General features: G+C 40.1%; 1 pseudogene; it reads right to left on the bottom strand.

Annotated features, from left to right (window-relative positions):
- Positions 1-18,036: 18,036 nt before the first annotated feature.
- On the bottom strand, positions 18,037-19,504 carry Ddx6-ps1 (DEAD-box helicase 6, pseudogene 1; annotated as a pseudogene).
- Positions 19,505-21,427: the final 1,923 nt, after the last annotated feature.

The following is a 21,427-nucleotide window of genomic DNA, read 5'->3' on the forward strand; positions in this document are numbered from 1 at the left end:
TTTTGGGAAGATTCATAAAAATGTGGGTCAGATTATTTTATATATGCTGTAAGATGATTTTTCTTGCTTTGGAAGAGCATGAGACAGAAATAGTAGAGAAGGGGAAGTGAGAGCTGTTAATATGGTCACAAAATCCAAATGAGAGATGACAATGAAAATAGAGATGCAAAAGTAGAACTCAGACTTTAGAACAGAGGTGCCCCTCTGTGGCAGATTCTGTATTTAGAGGAAATGGGAAGGGGCTTGGGGAAACAGAATGATTTTCAGAGTTCTGACTTGAATATGTGATGGATATTTTGACACAGAATTCAACAGGAAAGATTAATTTAGTTTAACAAAACTGAACTAGCGTTGTTTGATCCAAATATGTGAGATCAATGAGCTAAAGATTTGAGAATTAAAGGCGTTAACCTAGTCAAAGTATCAGAAGAGTAATGGGACCAAGACCTAGTTAGGAGAAAGGTACTGTAAAGACTCCTGAACTTGGGAGTCTTCTATAGAGAGCAGGGATTGATGAATGGGTCATCTATAGGCTAAATCTGACAAGAATCACCCATGTTCTTGTTGAAGTGTGTTTCTTTGTAGGTACTGTGGATCTGAGGAAATCTGATGTTAAGGGCAGTAGGTAGTATTTTACTCATAATAGGCAGTGGGATCAGTGGACACGGAAAGAAGGGAGGAACACCATACAGACTACTGCTCTGGAAGATTTCCTGTGGCTAAGAGAATTTGGCAGTTCTCTTTGGGAAGAAAGAGTTGAGAGATTTATTAAGATAGAGGATGTTTAAACATAATTTTATATGAAAATAATGCTTTTTAATGTACAAAAATGTTTACCTGGGGACTAAAGGCATGAGATCTTGGCAGCTTATTTGAAAAAGGAGTGAATGTTTAGGGCCTAAGGAAGAGCTGAGATCTGTGGGCAGCTGGGGAGAAAATCTCCAAGACTCATATCCTACAGGGACCCTGGCAACTGTGATCAAATTCTGAATTTTTAATTGTCCACTCTTAATTATATTATAAGATGAGGCATATAACTCTAGCTGCCTTTTCAATAGCACTTAGAGAATACAGCTAGCTTCCCGGTTAGACTGGCTGAGTGATATATTGAAATAAGCATGGAATTTAACCTGAGGAGGAGCTGAATTCATATCTTCCCTTTGCCTGTGTTTAGCTGTATTTTCTTAGGAATTCTAGTTATCTTCCCTTAATTGTAATTCTCTAAACTATGAAGCAAGTTCAAGATGATGCTTACTTATATGTCAGATTGTTATATGTCATTCATTAAGATGAATATTTTACAAAGCCTTGTGAGATGTACATTGGCATAGGGATGTGACTCTTATTCCACAAACATAGGTGCAAAAGAAACACGTTTCACCATGTACTCTTGCATTATCTTCATTCTGACTTAGAGAATCTATTCAGATGTACAAGGGTTAAAAACTCAACTGCAGGCTTTGTTCAGACGCCATTTCTTCCACCCCAACAGTACGTGTAGAATGCTATTAGTTTCCTTGGTTACCTTAGGAAAACTGTGCCACTCCCTGAGAGCCAGGCTCATTCATGGACACGTTCAGGTGAGGCTAAGGCATACTCAGGCCTGTATGAGAGAAGCTCTCCAAATGTTAAGAGCCCTTTGCTCATCTTCATCCTTCAACAGTTTCCTATCTATTTCTTTACCCACAAGCTTACATTTTGTGCTAGGATTCTGGAATACAATGTTATCTTCTCAGGAGACTTATTTTGCTTTTAGCTCTAGTAATACTCCTCAACCAAGGAAGCCATAAAACAGCCATATAGAAGGAGTGGATCAGAAGTGGTTAAGAAGAAGTAGGTGGAGGGTAAGTAGAGAGAGAAAGACTAACCAAAGCTGTCTTAAATTATATCATATGATGCTTGTTTTTATTATTTTGCATGGTGGTCTTAAATAAATTGCCTCACAAAGTGATTGGTAATTCAAGGACTTGGCAAAACATTGGCCTTGAAAACAAATGAGATAGATGTAAAAATTTCAGTTCTTTAAAAGAGGCTCATTTCAAAGACCTATTATTGGATGGGCGATATTGGCATGGTCCCATTTGCTAATGCAGGCATTGTCTCCTCTTTCTTTGGCAAGGGACTAGGAAACACGGTTTCATTTAGGGGATCAATACATTATTAACTGAACACAAATGCATATTTAGAAGCCAACCCTTTCCAAGAATGACTGGAAAGCAGTGAAGCCAATTTCTAGCAGAGGCCTTCTTGCTTTATCGAGCAAACCATGGAAAATGAGCATCACTTTGGCTAATTGTTAGAGTGAGCCCTACTTGACTAGATAGTGGTTCATTATGCTGGGCAAAAAGTTCCATTCCCCACCTAATTCTTAAGCTTGCAAAAGCAACAAGAAAGGCTTCATTTAAACATTGGCTTGGTAGGTTAGAGCAATGCCAAGAGAAGTGTCAGTGTGGAATGTGTACAATTTATCAGCATAAACCTCTTCGTGGATGCCAGGCACCATTAAAATCAGCACACCCCAGAACGAATGCATGATAATAGAGGTTTTTTTCTAATTACACAGGGATCAAAGACAAGAATGTGGATTACTGTCTAGCTGCATTTCTTGCCTCCTTGGGGTCTGAGCCCACCACAGCCTTGCCAATGTTTACCACTCCAGACAAGAAGTCAATTACAGTACAAAGGCATTCCTATTGCCTTCTGAGACTACCTTGCCCCAAACTAGCCACTGTAGAGACAACAGATGGCTAAAGAAATAAAGGTCTAACAAGTCAGTGTTTTGCTTGGCGAAGTCTAATTATACTTCACTTTAGAAGCAGAACATTCAGTTTGTAAGAAAAGCAATAATATGCCTCATTTACAACCCCAAATAATGGAACGCTCTTCTTTTTTTCTACCTAATGTTTAAAACATAAGAGTGTATCTTTAAACTTTTGGACACGCAGCTAACAATGTACTGTCTCCTAAACACAACAGTGTTATTGATATAATAAAGTTGGCATCCAGGCCCAGACTGGTAAAATGAAAATTAGTAATGGTGTAAGGACATATGGCCAGATGAATACAAATTTTCTCATCATGACTCTAGGTTGACTGGCCATGTGAATTCTTCAAAATGTGTTTTTATTTACTATACCTTCTCACTTTTTTAAAAATTTTAATCCATTAACATTCAACATTGCAGAAATAAATTATTATCTTGGCTTCCATTGAAATTTCCGAGGTAGTAGCTGCTATCCTTGAAGCTAAAGTAGCTAGGACATGTTTAGGACACACTAGGTCTAAAAGTCTCTCTTAAGCTGAATGTTGTTATTGTTCTGAAATTTCATCCACTGACTCTTAAAGATCAAACCATTTCAGTGACACCAATCCATTAACTCTTTGCCTATCTCACTAATGCTGTTCCCCAAACTCCTTGACTTTGACCTTCAGCAACTTACTGAATTTTGTAGTAAACATCTCTTTCTCCTTCTAGAGAAGGACTAACACCTATGAGACCATTTCCACTTCAAGAAAATACTGTTTTTAAGCAGAACCACTTAATAGTCCTGTGGTTGTACCCTTTAATTAATTAGATATGATGCTTTATTCTCCACTATATATCTGCTATTTATCTTCTGAAATAAACCCTACTCATTGCCATTACTAAGAACTGTTCACTCTCAAAGTTGTCATCCCAAATTCAGACCACTCCCACTTCCTACCTTCCCATCCCTGTCTCCCTTCTACTCCTGCTCCAGTAATTTTTCAGCCTTCCAGAAACAACCCATTAACCTCACCACATTTTCTGCCCATTAACCTCTTCACATTTGTGCTCCTATAGTCATCTCTCTAAGATTCCATGATTCATCATAATAACTGCCTTTTTACACAATCTCAAGAGCCTATTCCACTCACGCTGAAAATGCCAGCCCTGGTTAAATATCCACCCACTCTGCACTTGACTCAATTGGTCAGATGTGCTAAGAGCAAACATAAAATCAATATGCTTCATCTCCCCTTAAGTAGATCCTGGGAAACTCCCCCTCCCCCATTTTCCCAAGGGCTCTGTTTACTTCTTTTTTTTATCCTCCTCAACTTTCTTCTTTTGATTCACTCCTAGGTGATAACTTGGGTTGTATTCTTCAGTGAGAATAGAGTAATTCAGAAAAGGAGTCTCATCTCTTTTCCTTCTCCATGAGCTATTTTTACTGTCTCGATTACATATGGATGAGGTAATGCATGCTCTTTTGAAATCTGACACATATAATGTAGTAAAATGCTACAGCATGCATTAGAATTTTCTGTTCATGGTCTACTTCTGTTATATGGTTAAATCTTCTCTGTTTACTCATCAGTAAGTCAATGGAAGCATGGACAACAGTTACTATCTTTTCATTATAAGCATCAATTCGCATGAATCTTTACTGTTATATCATTATTAGCTTCTGTTTGGAGACTCACCAGATACAGGAAAGAAACAAAAATGACAAGGCTCAGGAAACTACTGAAAGTTATATGATCCACACCAAGGTTATAAAGAATCAGTGGGAGAGGAAAACGTCTTGGATCAGCCATTGCTGAACAACCTGTGAACTGTAACAATGAAATGCAGGTGTGTAGCCCTTGTGAGCTCTCATCCAGGCTGTGGTTCCCCGTGTAGAGTTGCAGGGGCCCTTGAGTCATTCATGGCCAAGTGGAAGCAACCTTTTAGTCACACTCCTTAAACTAACTCCAACAAACTCAGTGGGTCACTAAACCAGATGTGTGCGGGATTTTTTCTACGGTCTGTTGACAGTACACCATCTTGTTTCACCAGAAGAAACCACACAGCACAATTGGCACCTGAAGTGGAACTAGCAGAATCAATCTGATTTGGAGAGAGCTAATTGCACATCCTCTAAAATGGGTGCAGAGACATGTAACAAAGGATTAGGTGTATGAGAGCGGAGCATCAGTGAGCCAAAATCAATACCCTAGATGAAGCCCAGAAGAAAGGATTTAAAAGAACAACAAGAGTTCTCAATTAATTTAAGAAGTTTTTTAAAACATTCAAGAGCAATTACTGCATTGAACCCCAATATTAAAACAATAAATGCTTGACTGATGTCCAAGAAACTACAGATATACATCTGAATGAAATAATGAAGATAACTAGGATTCTAAAACTCATGTAATAAAGAGATAAGAACATTGGAGTGAATGCAGCTGAAATAAAGATAGAATTGAAAGCCTCAGTATATTACTTAGAAAACTCAGAGGAAATGCTTACAAGTAGAATGAACCAATCAGGAAACAAACTATAAAACCCAAGACAATGTAGAGGAAATAGAAAAATTAAGCAAAAAAATTTTAAAAAGTACAGTATGTGAACAAATAGAAAATGTGAGACAACATCCAAAGATGAAATTTTTTAATTATAAGCATAGAAGAGGGATGATAATTCCAAACAATGGCATATCCTGATATTTAAAGGAACACAGAAAACTTCCCCATACCATACAGACACAAGAAGTACACAAAAAAGCCAAGTAGATCATCTCTTCTTCCCCAATTCCATGATGTATCATACTCAAAACACTAAGTATAAAGCACAAAGAAAAATGTTGAAAGCTGCAAGAGAAAAAACACAAGTCATGTATAAAGGAAAATCCATCAGAATAACATGTGCCTTCTCGAATAGAAACTTTGAAAGCCAAAAACCTAGAACACTATGCTCTATGTATTAAAAGGGCTGGAGTGCAAATCTAGATTACTATACCCAGAGAATCTATCTGCCATAGTTGAAAGAAAAAAAATCTCCATGATGCAAACAAACTGGAAGCAGTACTCTTAAACAAAGGGAAGAGTAAGCATAACCTTGTGACTCTAATAAGAAAATAAATGAAGCAGTAATTTAATAATAATAATAATAATAATTAATAATAGTAATAATAAACCCATCTAAGGACACAAGTCAACTTAAAATTACACCAAACTGACTACAACACACACAGTCCTTTAAATAATAATTCTAAATATTAATGACCTCAACTCTCCAATCAAAAGACACAGGCTAGCTGAATGAATTAAGAAGCAAAGAATTAAGAACAGCTACTGACAATAGAGACCTCATGAAGCTATACAGCTAAGAAAATAATCAGATGAAAGGAGAGGAAATCCACAGAATGGGAGACAATCTTTGCCAGCTATACATTTGTGAGAAACTTAATATCCATAATATACAAAGAGGTCAAAAACCAAGTGACCCAATTAAAGATGGGATGTATATATAGACAGCCCTCAATAGAAGAAATAAAATAGGAAACGCAAGTTAAACTAACTTTTAGATTTCAGCTTACTCCAGTCGGGATGGCTGAGATTATTAAAACAATTAATAATAAATGCAGGAGAGTTCGTGGAGAAAGCAGAACCCTCATTCACTGCTGGTGGAAATGCAAATTGGCCCAGGCACTCTGGACGTCAGTGTAGAGAATTTCAAAATATTAAAAATTAATCTATCACATGACTTGGCTATACCCATAGGACTCTGCATCCTACTCTACAGACACTTGTTCTGCCATGTACACCCTATTCCCAATCGCCAGGATATAAAAACAATGTAAATGTCCTTCAAAAGATAAATAATAAATCCATATGCTCTATACTGGCATACTATTCCTCTGAAAAAAAATGGATGGACCTAGAAAATATTATATTGAATGAAGTAATCCAGACCTAGAAAGAGAAACACAACACGTTCGTTCCCATCTGTGGTTCTTTGCTCTAAATCTTCAGGACCTATAAACCTCAGGTGGGCTGAGAAACTCCAAACGAGAAACTTCACTTGACTGGTAGGTAATACCTGCGAAAGTGTCTGATCAGAGCAGCCCACCAACCTTTGCTGGTGTCTGTGCTTCAGGACTGCAGGGAAGCTGCAGATGGCATTGTTCATTCTCAAAGTTCCCCTTTCTGCCTTACAAACTCCCAAGCCCCTAAGCCACTGTGTGGGTGTGGAGAGACTGGTGTCCTTCATTGCTCTAATTAAAAGATTCCTGTCTGCTTGTGTTTCCTAGTCACCTCCATCAACCCTGATCTAACAGACAGCATACATCGAGTAACCTCAGGAACTTATGAGGGGACCCTATAGTTGGGGGAGCTTGGTAGAGGGGAATAAGTAGATTGATACAGGTAATATGAAGTAGGAAATTGAACAGAGAAAAAGCTCAAGAGGGGAGGAGGGAGGGAGGTCAATACAGAAGAAGGAGGAACAATGAGGGCCAATTTACACAAAGGTTGTTTGAGAAAGCCTTAAGAAATAGTATTTTTTTTATTTACCTAAAATTATTCAATTGCGTTCTCTCTCTCTCTCTCTCTCTCTCTCTCTCTCTCTCTCTCTCTCTCTCTCTCTCTCTCTCTCTCTCTTTCTCTTCCTGTGTGTGTGTGTGTGCATGCACCATTGACTAATACAAAAACACCCAAAAACCAAAAAAAAATAAAAACAAAAAAAAACCCCAAAACTCAGCACTAGGCATAAGAAAGTGACCTCCAGGACAATACAGATTAATAATGTAACCATTAGTTGCCTGTCAGAGGTCAAAGTAAGTCCCCTTTGCAGAAGACATGCTACACTTAGAACATAGGACTTGGGTGATTCAACCTTGGTCTGGCCTGAAATTTTCTTGCCTGTGGTCTAGGTTCCATGGTTTTAAAAAGTTCTATGAAAAGTGCCCAAAGAAGGCAGGAATGAAACATTCCCATCCAGCTGCAACACCTATCCATGGCAGTTACCAGCATAGCGATATATTTATTAAGGTGTAATAAGTGGTGGTCACATGCCATTGGCTACCAAGAGCTTTAATGAAGGCCCACTCAACAAGAGATAAATCGTGCATGATACCGGATACCTAGTCAGCATCTCAGACTAGTGAAGTCATGGACCTTAGAAAAGAACCTACAGCTGCCATTTTAGTAGACCAGCATAAATCCTCACTACATTCTAAATCATATCGATATATCCACATGTAAGTGTAGCTACCACTCATCTGCAAAGAATCCCCTTTTCACAGCAAATGGAGACCAACACAGAAAAGCACAACTGGACACAATGCAGAACTCAATCTGTCCTGAGGAGCCCAGACCCAATGGATACATCCATATCACAGCTACTGCTTCTTTGTCTCAGGCAATATCAAGGAAATGGGGTAGAACAATCGTAAGAGCCAGAGTATCATGAAGTTTGATATGAAACTACCTCTCCTAGAAATGGCCGCCTCAATGAGACCAGAACAATGGCAAGACCAGTGGACATGTTATTGCAAAAGGGAAACATTTTCATAGGGTCCCACCCCCATACAAATAAAAACTCCAGGTGACTAATGACTGTTGAAAGGAGAATTAGCTTTTCCCATGGATGAGGCCATTTGATTGTCTAAAGCAGGGTTGTCAGCCTTGAAACCATGTACACATCACCAATAAAATAGAACACAACAATTGGTAGCTGGAAGGGGCTGGGATATAAACCCATTTAAATTAAAATCGTATTAAAAGCAAAGCTAAACCACAAAACAAACAAACAAACAACCACAGCAAAACCAGGAAATGGCCTCTCAAACCCTCAGGAACCCAGTTGCCAGACCTGTTTTTTTTTCTTTTGTTTTTTGTTTAGAATATATTTAATTATTTATTATTTATTTTTATAATTATCATGTTGTATACTTTTAGTTATTTAATGAATAGTGATCATCAAGAAAAATGTATATGTAAAACAAAAAAATCAAACAAAAAAAGCAAACAAACAACCCCCACAAAAAAACGAAAATGAAGCTATTTGACTCTCACATCAGCACAAGTCCAAGCTGTGATCTCCTCTTTAGGTTATCAAAAGAGATAGCACCATGGAAAAAGAAAGAAAGACAAGGAATTCACTCCATCACTGATTCTCTCTGAGTCTTTCTCTCTGGTTCTTTCCCCACTTGCATCATCACAGAAAACACAGGTGTTCTTCAGACAATTTATGCCATGTATGTAATATTCATTCCAATAAGATGATGAACTTTTTTTTTATTAACTTGAGTATTTCTTATATACATTTCGAGTGTTATTCCCTTTCCCGGTTTCCATACCAACATTCCCCTAATCCCTCCCCCTCCCCTGCTTTATGGGTGTTCCCCCCCCCATCCTCCCCCCATTGCCGCCCTCCCCCCAACAATCTAGTTCACTGGGGGTTCAGTCTTAGCAGGACCCAGGGCTTCCCCTTCCACTGGTGCTCTTACTAGGATATTAATTGCTATCTATGAGGTCAGAGTCCAGGGTCAGTCCATGTATAGTCTTTAGGTAGTGGCTTAGTCCCTGGAAGCTCTGGTTGCTTGGCATTGTTGTGCATATGGGGTCTCGAGCCCCTTCAAGCTCTTCCAGTTCTTTCTTTGATTCCTTCAACGGGGGTCCTATTCTCAGTTCAGTGGTTTGCTGCTGGCATTAGCCTCTATTTGCTGTATTCTGGCTGTGTCTCTCAGGAGCGATCTACATCGGCTCCTGTCGGCCTGCACTTCTTTGCTTCATCCATCTTGTCTAATTGGATGGCTGTATATGTATGGGCCACATGTGGGGCAGGCTCTGAATGGATGTTCCTTCTGTGTCTGTTCTAATCTTTGCCTCTCTATTCCCTGCTAAGGGTATTCTTATTCCCCTTTTAAAGAAGGAGTGAAGCATTCACATTTTGATCATCCATCTTGAGTTTCATTTTTCTAGGCATCTAGGGTAATTCAAGCATTTGGGCTAATAGCCACTTATCAATGAGTGCATACCATGTGTGTTTTTCTGTGATTGGGTTACCTCAATCAGGATGCTATTTTCCAGATCCACCCATTTGCCTATGAATTTCATAAAGTCATTGTTTTTGATAGTTGGGTAATATTCCATTGTGTAGATGTACCACATTTTCTGTATCCATTCCTCTGTTGAAGGGCATCTGGGTTCTTCCAGCTTCTGGCTATTATAAATAAGGCTGCTATGAACATAGTGGAGCATGTGTCTTTTTTATATGTTGGGGCATCTTTTGGGTATATGCCCAAGAGAGGTATAGCTGGATCCTCAGGCAGTTCAATGTTCAATTTTCTGAGGAACCTCCAGACTGATTTCCAGAATGGTTGTACCAGTTTGCAATCCCACCAACAATGGAGGAGTGTTCCTCTTTCCCCGCATCTTCGCCAGCATCTGCTGTCATCTGAGTTTATGATCTTAGCCATTCTCACTGGTGTGAGATGAAATCTCAGGGTTGTTTTGATTTGCATTTCCCTTATGACTAAAGATGTTGAACATTGCTTTAGGTGTTTCTCAGTCATTCGGCATTCCTCAGCTGTGAATTCTTTGTTTAGATCTGAACCCCATTTTAAATAGGGTTATTTGTCTCCCTGCGGTCTAACTTCTTGAGTTCTTTGTATATTTTGGATATAAGGCCTCTATCTGTTGTAGGATTGGTAAAGATCTTTTCCCAATCTGTTGGTTGCCGTTTTGTCCTAACCACAGTGTCCTTTGCCTTACAGAAGCTTTGCAGTTTTATGAGATCCCATTTGACCATTCTTGATCTTAGAGCATAAGCCATTGGTGTTTTGTTCAGGAAATTTTTTCCAGTGCCCATGTGTTCGAGATGCTGCCCTAGTTTTTCTTCTATTAGTTTGAGTGTATCTGGTTTGATATGGAGGTCCTTGATCCACTTGGACTTAAGCTTTGTACAGGGTGATAAGCATGGTTCGATCTGCATTCTTCTACATGTTGACCTCCAGTTGAACCAGCACCATTTGCTGAAAATGCTATCTTTTTTCCATTGGATGGTTTTGGATCCTTTGTCAAAAATCAAGTGCCCATAGGTGTGTGGGTTCATTTCTGGGTCTTCAATTCTGTTCCATTGATCTATCTGTGTGTCTCGGTACCAATACCATGCAGTTTTTATCACTATTGCTCTATAATACTGCTTGAGTTCAGGGATAGTGATTCCCCCTGAAGTCCTTTTATTGTTGAGGATAGTTTTAGCTATCCTGGGTTTTTTGTTATTCCAGATGAATTTGCACATTGTTCTGTCTAACTCTTTGAAGAATTGGATTGGTATTTTGATGGGGATTGCATTGAATCTGTAGATCGCTTTTGGTAAAATGGCCATTTTTAGTATATTAATCCTGCCAATCCATGAGCATGGGAGATCTTTCCATCTTCTAAGGTCTTCTTCAATTTCTTTCTTCAGAGTCTTGAAGTTCTTATTGTACAAATCTTTTACTTGCTTGGTTAAAGTCACACCGAGGTACTTTATATTATTTGGGTCTATTATGAAGGGTGTCGTTTCCCTAATTTCTTTCTCGCCTTGTTTCTCTTTTGTGTAGAGGAAGGCTACTGATTTATTTGAGTTAATTTTATACCCAGCCACTTTGCTGAAGTTGTTTATCAGCTTTAGTAGTTCTCTGGTGGAACTTTTGGGATCACTTAAATATACTATCATATCATCTGCAGATAGTGATATTTTGACTTCGTCTTTTCCGATCTGTATCCCCTTGACCTCCTTTTGTTGTCTAATTGCTCTGGCTAGAACTTCAAGAACTACATTGAATAAGTAGGGAGAGAGTGGGCAGACTTGTCTAGTCCCTGATTTTAGTGGGATTGCTTCAAGTTTCTCTCCATTTAGTTTAATGTTAGCAACTGGTTTGCTGTATATGGCTTTTACTATGTTTAGGTATGGGCCTTGAATTCCTATTCTTTCCAGGACTTTTATCATGAAGGGGTGTTGAATTTTGTCAAATGCTTTCTCAGCATCTAATGAAATGATCATGTGGTTTTGTTCTTTCAGTTTGTTTATATAATGGATCACGTTGATGGTTTTCCATATATTAAACCATCCCTGCATGCCTGGGATGAAGCCTACTTGATCATGGTGGATGATTGTTTTGATGTGCTCTTGGATTCTGTTTGCCAGAATTTTATTGAGTATTTTTGCGTCGATATTCATAAGGGAAATTGGTCTGAAGCTCTCTTTCTTTGTTGTGTCTTTGTGTGGTTTAGGTATAAGCGTAATTGTGGCTTCGTAGAAGGAATTCAGTAGTGCTCCATCTGTTTCAATTTTGTGGAATAGTTTGGATAATTTTGGTATGAGGTCTTCTCTGAAGGTCTGATAGAATTCTGCACTAAACCCGTCTGGACCTGGGCTCTTTTTGGTTGGAAGACCTTTAATGACTGCTTCTATTTCCTTAGGAGTTATGGGGTTGTTTAACTGGTTTATCTGTTCCTGATTTAACTTCGGTATCTGGTATCTGTCTAGGAAATTGTCCATTTCCTGCAGATTTTCCAATTTTGATGAATATAGGCTTTTATAGTAAGATATGATGATTTTTTGAATTTCCTCTGAATCTGTATTTATGTCTCCCTTTTCATTTCTGATTTTGTTAATTTGGACATACTCTCTGTGTCCTCTCGTTAGTCTGGCTAAGGGTTTATCTATCTTGTTGATTTTCTCAAAGAACCAACTTTTGGTTCTGTTGATTCTTTCTATGGTCCTTTTTGTTTCTACTTGGTTGATTTCAGCTCTCAGTTTGATTATTTCCAGCCTTCTACTCCTCCTCGTGTATTTGCTTCTTTTTGTTCTAGAGCTTTTAGGTGTGCTGTCAAGCTGCTGACATATGCTCTCTCCTGTTTCTTTCTGCAGGCACTCAGCGCTATGAGTTTTCCTCTTAGCACAGCTTTCATTGTGTCCCATAAGTTTGGGTATGTTTTACCTTCATTTTCATTAAATTCTAAAAAGTCTTTAATTTCTTTCTTTATTTCTTCCTTGACCAGGTTATCATTGAGTAGAGCATTGTTCAATATCCACGTATATGTGGGCATTCTTCCCTTATTATTATTGAAGACCAGCTTTAGGCCGTGGTGGTCTAATAGCACGCATGGGATTATTTCTATCTCTCTGTACCTGTTGAGGCCCGTTTTTTGACCAATTATATGGTCAATTTTGGAGAAAGTACCATGAGGAGCTGAGAAGAATGTATATCCTTTTGCTTTAGGATAGAATGTTCTATAAATATCTGTTAAGTCCATTTGTCTCATGACTTTTCTTAGCCTGTCTACGTCTTTGTTTAATTTCTGTTTCCATGATATGTCCATTGATGAGAGTGGGGTGCTGGAATCTCCTACTATTATTGTGTGAGGTGCAATGTGTGTTTTGAGCTTTAATAAGGTTTCTTTTATGTATGTAGGTGCCCTTGTATTTGGGGCATAGATATTTAGGATTGAGAGTTCATCTTGGTGGATTTTTCCTTTGATGAATATGAAGTGTCCTTCCTTATCTTTTTTGATGACTTGTAGTTGAAAATTGATTTTATTTGATATTAGAATAGCTACTCCAGCTTGCTTCTTCCAACCATTTGCTTGGAAAGTTGTTTTCCAGCCTTTCACTCTGAGGTAGTGTCTTTCTTTGTCTCTGAGGTGTGTTTCCTGTAGGCAGCAGAATGCAGGGTCCTCACTGAGTATCCAGTTTGTTAATCTATGTCTTTTTATTGGGGAGTTGAGGCCATTGATGTTGAGAGATATTAAGGAATAGTGATTATTGCTTCCTGTTATATTCATATTTGGATATGAGGTTATGTTTGTGTGCTTTTCTTCTCTTTGTTTTGTTCCCAAGACGATTAGTTTCTTGCTTCTTCTAGGGTATAGCTTGCCTTCTTATGTTGGGCTTTACTATTTATTTTCCTTTTTAGTGCTGGATTTGTAGAAAGATATTGTGTAAATTTGGTTTTGTCATGGAATATCTTGGTTTCTCCATCTATGTTAATTGAGAGTTTTGCAGGATACAGTAACCTGGGCTGGCATTTGTGTTCTCTTAGGGTCTGTAAGACATCTGTCCAGGATCTTCTGGCTTTCTTAGTTTCTGGCGAAAAGTCTGGTGTGCTTCTGATAGGTCTGCCTTTATATATTACTTGACCTTTTTCCCTTACTGCTTTTAGTACTCTTTCTTTATCTTGTGCGTTTGGTGTTTTGACTATTATGTGACAGGAGGTGTTTCTTTTCTGGTCCAATCTATTTGGAGTTCTGAAGGCTTCTTGTATGCCTATGGGTATCTCTTTTTTTAGGTAAGGGAAGTTTTCTTCTATGATTTTGTTGAAGATATTTACTGGTCTTTTGAACTGGGAGTCTTCACTCTCTTCTATACCTATTATCCTTAGGTTTGATATTCTCATTGAGTCCTGGATTTCCTGTATGTTTTGGACCAGTAGCTTTTTCTGCTTTACATTATCTTTGACAGTTGAGTCAATGATTTCTATGGAATCTTCTGCTCCTGAGATTCTCTCTTCCATCTCTTGTATTCTGTTGGTGAAGCTCGTATCTACAGCTCCTTGTCTCTTCTTTTGGTTTTCTATATCCAGGGTTGTTTCCATGTGTTCTTTCTTGGTTGCTTCTATTTCCATTTTTAATTCCTTCAACTGTTTGCTTGTGTTTTTCTGGAATTCTTTCAGGGATTTTTGTGACTCCTCTCTATGAGCTTCTACTTGTTTATTTATGTTTTCCTCGAATTCTTTCAGGGATTTTTGTGATTCCTCTCTGTAGGCTTCTATTTGTTCTCTAAGGGAGTTCTTCACGTCTTTCTTGAAGTCCTCCAGCATCATGATCAAATACGATTTTGAAACTAGATCTTGCTTTTCTGGTGTGTTTGGATATTCCGTGTTTGCTTTGGTGGGAGAATTGGGCTCCAATGATGCCATGTAGTCTTGGTTTCTGTTGCTTGGTTTCCTGTGCTTGCCTCTCACCATCAGATTATCTCTAGTGTTACTTTGTTCTGCTATTTCTGACAGTGGCTAGACTGTCCTATAAGCCTGTGTGTCAGGAGTGCTGTAGACCTGTTTTCCTGTTTTCTTTCAGCCAGTTATGGGGACAGAGTGTTCTGCTTTCAGGCGTGTAGTTTTTCCTATCTACAGGTCTTCAGCTGTTCCTGTGGGCCTGTGTCTTGAGTTCACCAAGCAGGTCACTTGCAGCAGAAAAGTTGGTCTTACCTGTGGTCCCGAGGCTCAAGTTTGCTCGTGGGGTGCTGCTATGAGCTCTCCGTGGCGGCAGCAACCAGGAAGATCTGAGCTGCCCTTTCCTGGAGCTTCCGTGCACCAGGGTTCCAGATGGCGTTTGGTGTTTTCCTCTGGCGTCAGAGATGTGTGCAGAGTTCAGTCTCTTCTGGTTTTCCAGACGTTTCTGCCTCTCTGAAGGTTTAGCTCTCCCTCCCACAGGATTTGGGTGCAGAAAACTGTTTATCCAGTCGGTCCCTTCAGGTTCTGGCGGTGTTTCAGATGTAGTGGATCTGCTGCTCCTGGGACCTCCTCTACGGGGACCCAGAGGCTGTATACAGTTTCCTCTTGGGCCAGGGATGTGAGCAGGGGTGGGCAGTGTTGGTGGTCTCTTCCGCTCTGCAGCCTCAGGAGTGCCCACCTGACCAGGTGGTGAGGTCTCTCTCGTTTTTTTTTTTTTTGTTTGTTTTTTTTTATTAACTTGAGTATGTCTTATTTACATTTCGATTGTTATTCCCTTTCCCAGTTTCCGGGTCAACATCACCCTAACCCCTCCCCCTCCCCTTCTTTATGGGTGTTTCCCTCCCCTTCTCCCCCCATTACCGCCCTCCCCCCAACAATCACTTTCCCTGGGGGTTCAGTCTTAGCAGGACCAATGGCTTTCCCTTCACTGGTGCTCTTACTAGGCTATTCATTGCTACCTATGAGATCAGAGTCCAGGGTCAGTCCATGTATAGTCTTTGGGTGGTGGTTTAATCCCTGGAAGCTCTGGTTGCTTGGCATTGTTGTTCATATTGGGTCTCGAGCCCCTTCAAGCTCTTCCAGTTCTTTCTCTGATTCCTTAAAGGGGGTCCTGTTCTCAGTTCAGTGGTTTGCTGCTGGCATTAGCCTCTATTTGCTGTATTCTGGCTGTGTCTCTCAGGAGAGATCTACATCCAGCTCCTGTCGGCCTGCACTTCTTTGCTTCATCCATCTTATCTAGTTTGGTGGCTGTATATGTATGGGCCACCTGTGGGGCAGGCTCTGAATGGGTATTCCTTCTGTCTCTGTTTTAATCTTTGCCTCTCTATTCCCTGCCAAGGGTATTCTTGTTCCCCTTTTAAAGAAGGAGTGAAGCATTCACATTTTGATCATCCGTCTCGAGTTTCATTTGTTCTAGGCATCTAGGGTAATTCAAGCATTTGGGCTAATAGCCACTTATCAATGAGTCCATACCATGTGTGTTTTTCTGTGATTGGGTTACCTCACTTAGGATGATATTTTCCAGTTCCAACCATTTGCCTATGAATTTCATAGTCATTGTTTTTGATAGCTGAGTAATATTCCATAGTGTAGATGTACCACATTTTCTGTATCCATTCCTCTATTGAAGGGCATCTGGGTTCTTCCAGCTTCTGGCTATTATAAATAAGGCTGCAAAGAACATAGTGGAGCACGTGTCTTTTTTATATGTTGGGGCATCTTTTCGGTATTTGCCCAAGAGAGGTATAGCTGGGTCCTCAGGTAGTTCAATGTCCAATTTTCTGAGGAACCTCCAGACTGATTTCCAGAATGGTTGTACCAGTCTGCAATCCTACCAACAATGGAGGAGTGTTCCTCTTTCTCTGCATCTTTGCCAGCATTTACTGTCACCTGAGTTTTTGATCTTAGCCATTCTCACTGGTGTGAGGTGAAATCTCAGGGTTGTTTTGATTTTCATTTCCCTTATGACTAAAGATGTCGAACATTTCTTTAGGTATTTCTCAGCCATTCGGCCTTCCTCAGCTGTGAATTCTTTGTTTAGCTCTGAACCCCATTTTTAATAGGGTTATTTGTCTCCCTGCGGTCTATCTCCTTGAGTTCTTCGTATATTTTGGATATGAGCCCTCTATCTGTTGTAGGATTGGTAAAGATCTTTTCCCAATCTGTTGGTTGCCGTTTTGTCCTAACCACAGTGTCCTTTGCCTTACAGAAGCTTTGCAGTTTTATGAGATCCCATTTGTCAATTCTTGATCTTAGAGCATAAGCCATTGGTGTTTTGTTCAGGAAATTTTTTCCAGTGCCCATGTGTTCGGGATGCATATATATATATATATATATATATATATATATATATATATATATGTATATATATATATATCCAGAAAAAAACTTATTTACAAATTTATACAAGTATACACATACAATTTTCTATGGGTCACGCTTTGCCACAGAGGAAAGAGGGTCAAGGCTCTGACAAGTCTTTGCACCCAGTGCCTTACTGCTGTTGGAAGCGTGTGAGCCAGCTTAGTGTTCCACTGTAGAGCACAGAGGCTTGTCATTGCGCCTGCAGTGAGAGGCTGCTCTTTCCTTTGGGAGCGACAATGGTGCATCTACTCAGCCCAGAATAAAATTTTACTTGGTATTGTTTTTTTTTTAAATACATGTATTTACAGTGTGGATGGACTGCAGTTGTGAAGCAACTCCTCCATATAAAGAAAAGGAAAATGGCGCTACCATCACTAGTCCACCTTCCGGCCCTGGGTATGAGTACTGGTAGAACAGGAAGCAAGACTTCAACTTGAAACCAAAATGAAGAGGCAAAGAAATAAAAAAGACAAGAAAATAGAACGTGACTTTGTTGATTCTTCGAGCTGTGGTAAAAGATGATATTCTTAATGGTCTCGTAGTGTAAGGCACTTTGCACAAATAAGTAGTAAGCTCTTCAGGCTTAAAAACGGATGAGTAACCAGGGAGAAGTTGAAATGCAGTAGAGTCGGCTATCGGAGAACTGTAGACAGGTGCGTGTCCACCAAGATTCTTCTCTTTTTAGGGTTTCTCCCTTTCTTTTTCGTCCTTCCTTGTCCCCTTTCCCCAGAAAACATTTTTAAAACCAGCAGTTAGTGCAACGAAACGTTCAGTCAGCACACAGTGCAAACAAGGGAACAAAAAAGGTCCATTTCTTCTTTTCAGTTTTTCTTCACCAGTTTAAAAAAAGAAAGATGTCTGAGCTCTTATATAACTCTTCATAGTTCTAAAATAAAGATGAAAAACCCACAAGGAGAAGAGCACCGCCCCAAAAATGATCCGTCACAGATCCAAGGAGCCTTCTGTAGTTTGTCAAAGCGTGCTTGTTAAGGTTTCTCATCTTCTGCAGGCTCACTGTGGTATTCTGCCACATACAGGCTCTTGTCAATGTTGCTTGGGATGGGTTTGATCTCTCTCCCCAGCTGCTCCTCAATACTCTTCAGGTTGAAGCAATCATCATATGTGATCAAGTTGATGGCTAAGCCAAGATGACCAAAGTGACCTGACCTTCCAATCCGATGAAGATAGGTCTCTGCCAGTTTTGGGAAGTCAAAGTTTATTACCACATTCACAGCTTGTATATCAATACCTCGGGTAAACAGATCAGTGCAAACAAGATTGCGGCATAAGGCATTTCGGAAATCATGAAAGACACGATTTCTATGTTTCTGCCTCATTTTGGCATGGATATAGAAGCAAGAGTAATCTTCTTGGCCAGTAACTCAACTCTCTGAGAAGAGTTGCAGAAAATGATCGACTGGTTTATCTGAAGCCTGGAGAAGAGTGTATTGAGGCAGTGCACTTTTTGGCGCTCCGTTACATATGCGTAGTACTGGGTCACCCCTTTCAGAGCTAGCTCCTCCATCAGGATTATCTCGTAGGGTATTTGCAGATGGGAATTCATAAACTTTTGTACACTAAGAGGGAAAGTAGCGGAATATAGTAAAATCTGCCTATTTTTAGGTAGTGTGAGAATAATATCCTCCATTATCTGCACAAAGTCCTGTGACAACAACTTATCTGCCTCATCCAATACTATCATCTGGACATGATCAACCTTTGCTGCTCCTTTCTTGATAAGATCCAGGATTCTGCCAGGGGTAGCAATCACCACATGCACTGTATCGTCAAGCCTCATTATGTCATCCGGTAAATTGGTTCCTCCAGTGGTCGCCATCACTTTGGCCCCTCCCATGTGTTTGCTGACCTGGATGCAAATTTGACTGACCTGTAGAGCAAGTTCTCTAGTGGGAACAATCACCATTGCTTGAATATTGTCCTTCTTCAGGTCCTGCCGTTCAAGTAAGGGGATGAGGTAGGCACCGTTTTTGCCTGTTCCATTTTTTGCTCTAGCTAAGATATCCCTACCAGATAAAGCAATGGGAATGCTCTCCTCCTGAATAGGAGATGGTTTTTCCCAGCCCGTTTCAAAAATTCCCATTAGCAACTCTCGTTTCAAACAGTAATCTTCAAACTCATTTCCTTTTGTGGAGGTCACATCCGGTTTTAATTCTTAGATCCTTTGGAGGGAGTTTTAAAGTCTTTTTCCAGTCATCACCAGGTTTAATGGTGGCGGCCATGCTCTGTGCTTGCTGCTGAGTGCCATTATTGATTGTGCTGATGTTCTTCAACTGGTTCATCTGTGTCTGTGTCTGTGGGCCCCCTCCTCCAGGGCCGGCACTGGCCTTCACTGGGCCCCTCAGCTGGCTGTTCTGACTGGCCAGACCCATGATAACAGGGTTCTCTGTCTTGGCTGTGCTCGTGCTTTCTTAGCTGCACAGGTGTCTCTTTCAAACTTTTCAAAGTCAGTAGAGAAACTGTAATAACAGTTCATGAGGCTCTCCAAAATGAAGCGATAAATAAGTCTTGCTGAATATATGAGTCCTTTATTGCAATTCAGGCAAGCACCTGTAAGTCTCTCACCGGTAAGCAGCAGTAGTTAACTTGCTCTCATGCAACGAATCAACTTTGTATTTTTTTTAAAGCACTCTAACAAGCTTGAATTATATCTGAATTCACTCACTTCAATCCTCGATCCTTTATTGTTGACTCAAAACTCCCAAAATGGCGGCGGCTCCTCGCTTCCCCACTTTTTCTTCTATTAGTTTGAGTGTATCTGGTTTGATGTGGAGGTCCTTGATCCACTTGGACTTAAGCTTTGTACAGGGTGATAAGCATGAATCGATCTGCATTCTTCTACATGTTGACCTCCAGTTGAACCAGCACCATTTGCTGAAAATGCTGTCTTTTTTCCATTGGATGGTTTTGGCTCCTTTGTCAAAAATCAAGTGCCCATAGGTGTGTGGGTTCATTTCTGGGTCTTCAATTCTGTTCCATTGTCTATCTGTCTGTCTCTGTACCAATACCATGCAGTTTTTATCACTATTGCTCTGTAATACTGCTTGAGTTCAGGGATAGTGATTCCCCCTGAAGTCCTTTTATTGTTGAGGATAGCTTTAGCTATCCTGGGTTTTTTGTTATTCCAGATGAATTTGCAAATTGTTCTGTCTAACTCTTTGAAGAATTGGATTGGTATTTTGATGGGAATTGCATTGAATCTGTAGATTGCTTTTAGTAAAATGGCCATTTTTACTATATTAATCCTGCCAATCCATGAGCATGGGAGATCTTTCCATCTTCTGAGCAGACATGGTGTCTTAAGGATCAATTTCTGTTCTGTGGAAACCGAAATTGAGCAAGGCAACTACACATTCCTCCTTGAGAGAAAGGCTGCTTGACTTGAACCAATCAATGGGAAATTAGTCCTTTATGGACTGGCTCATCAGAAACACAATTATCACTAGCTGGTGGACCCATGAATACCAAGGGAATGGAGACACAAGTGCTATAGAGGGAGTGAGACATAAGAAAGATGCTCAATTGACAACCAGACAGGACAGTCATTTTCAACTTATACCTCTTCAGTTATTTTAGTTTAAGTTTCTATAGACATTAATCAGTTTGTTTAATGCATCCGAACCATAGTCAAGATCATGGAAATCTTATTGCTGCTGGAGTCTAGCCCCAGGGGAATTTGTGTCCCAAAGAGGAGGTGTGAAGTCAGCGAGGGAAGGAGACTGACACGATCTGAAGGTGAATCAGAACAGCTGTGGGTTTATTGAATAAAAGGGACACTTTTTATACCCTATAGTTGGAGAGTAGCTTATTCACGGGTACTGTTGAAAGCAGATTTGATGATTCTAAGAAGTGCATGATATTTTCACAGATGATCTTACCCTATTTTAGCCCTTCTTTTCAACATGCAGCTTGAAACTTTATTAGTGTTTTTATTTGAAGTAAAAGCTATATGTCCGGCAAGCATCTAAGTGCGTATTGTTTTCTAGGATTCAGCAACCCCACCAGGTGACCCTTACATTTCCTTCTGCATTCTCCCCCTCCCTCCCTCCCTCCCTCCCTCCCTCTCCCTCCCTCCCTCCCTCCCTCTCCCTCCCTCCCTCCCTCCCTCCCTCCCTCCCTCTCCCTCCCTCCCTCCCTCCCTCTCCCTCCTTCCCTCCCTCCCTCCTCCCCCCCCCCCCTCTCTCTCTCTCTCTCTCTCTCCCGATTTGCAACTTTATTTGACACTCATCAGATTAGTGCTCATCCACATTGACTGAATGTAGATCTCGAACAGTGAGACACACTTAAGTTGCCAATGTGTTGTTTGGTGAATCCTCATC

Source organism: Rattus norvegicus, chromosome 8 (assembly GCF_021556685.1).
Source record: "Rattus norvegicus strain SHRSP/BbbUtx chromosome 8, alternate assembly SHRSP_T2T, whole genome shotgun sequence".
Taxonomy (NCBI): domain Eukaryota; kingdom Metazoa; phylum Chordata; class Mammalia; order Rodentia; family Muridae; genus Rattus; species Rattus norvegicus.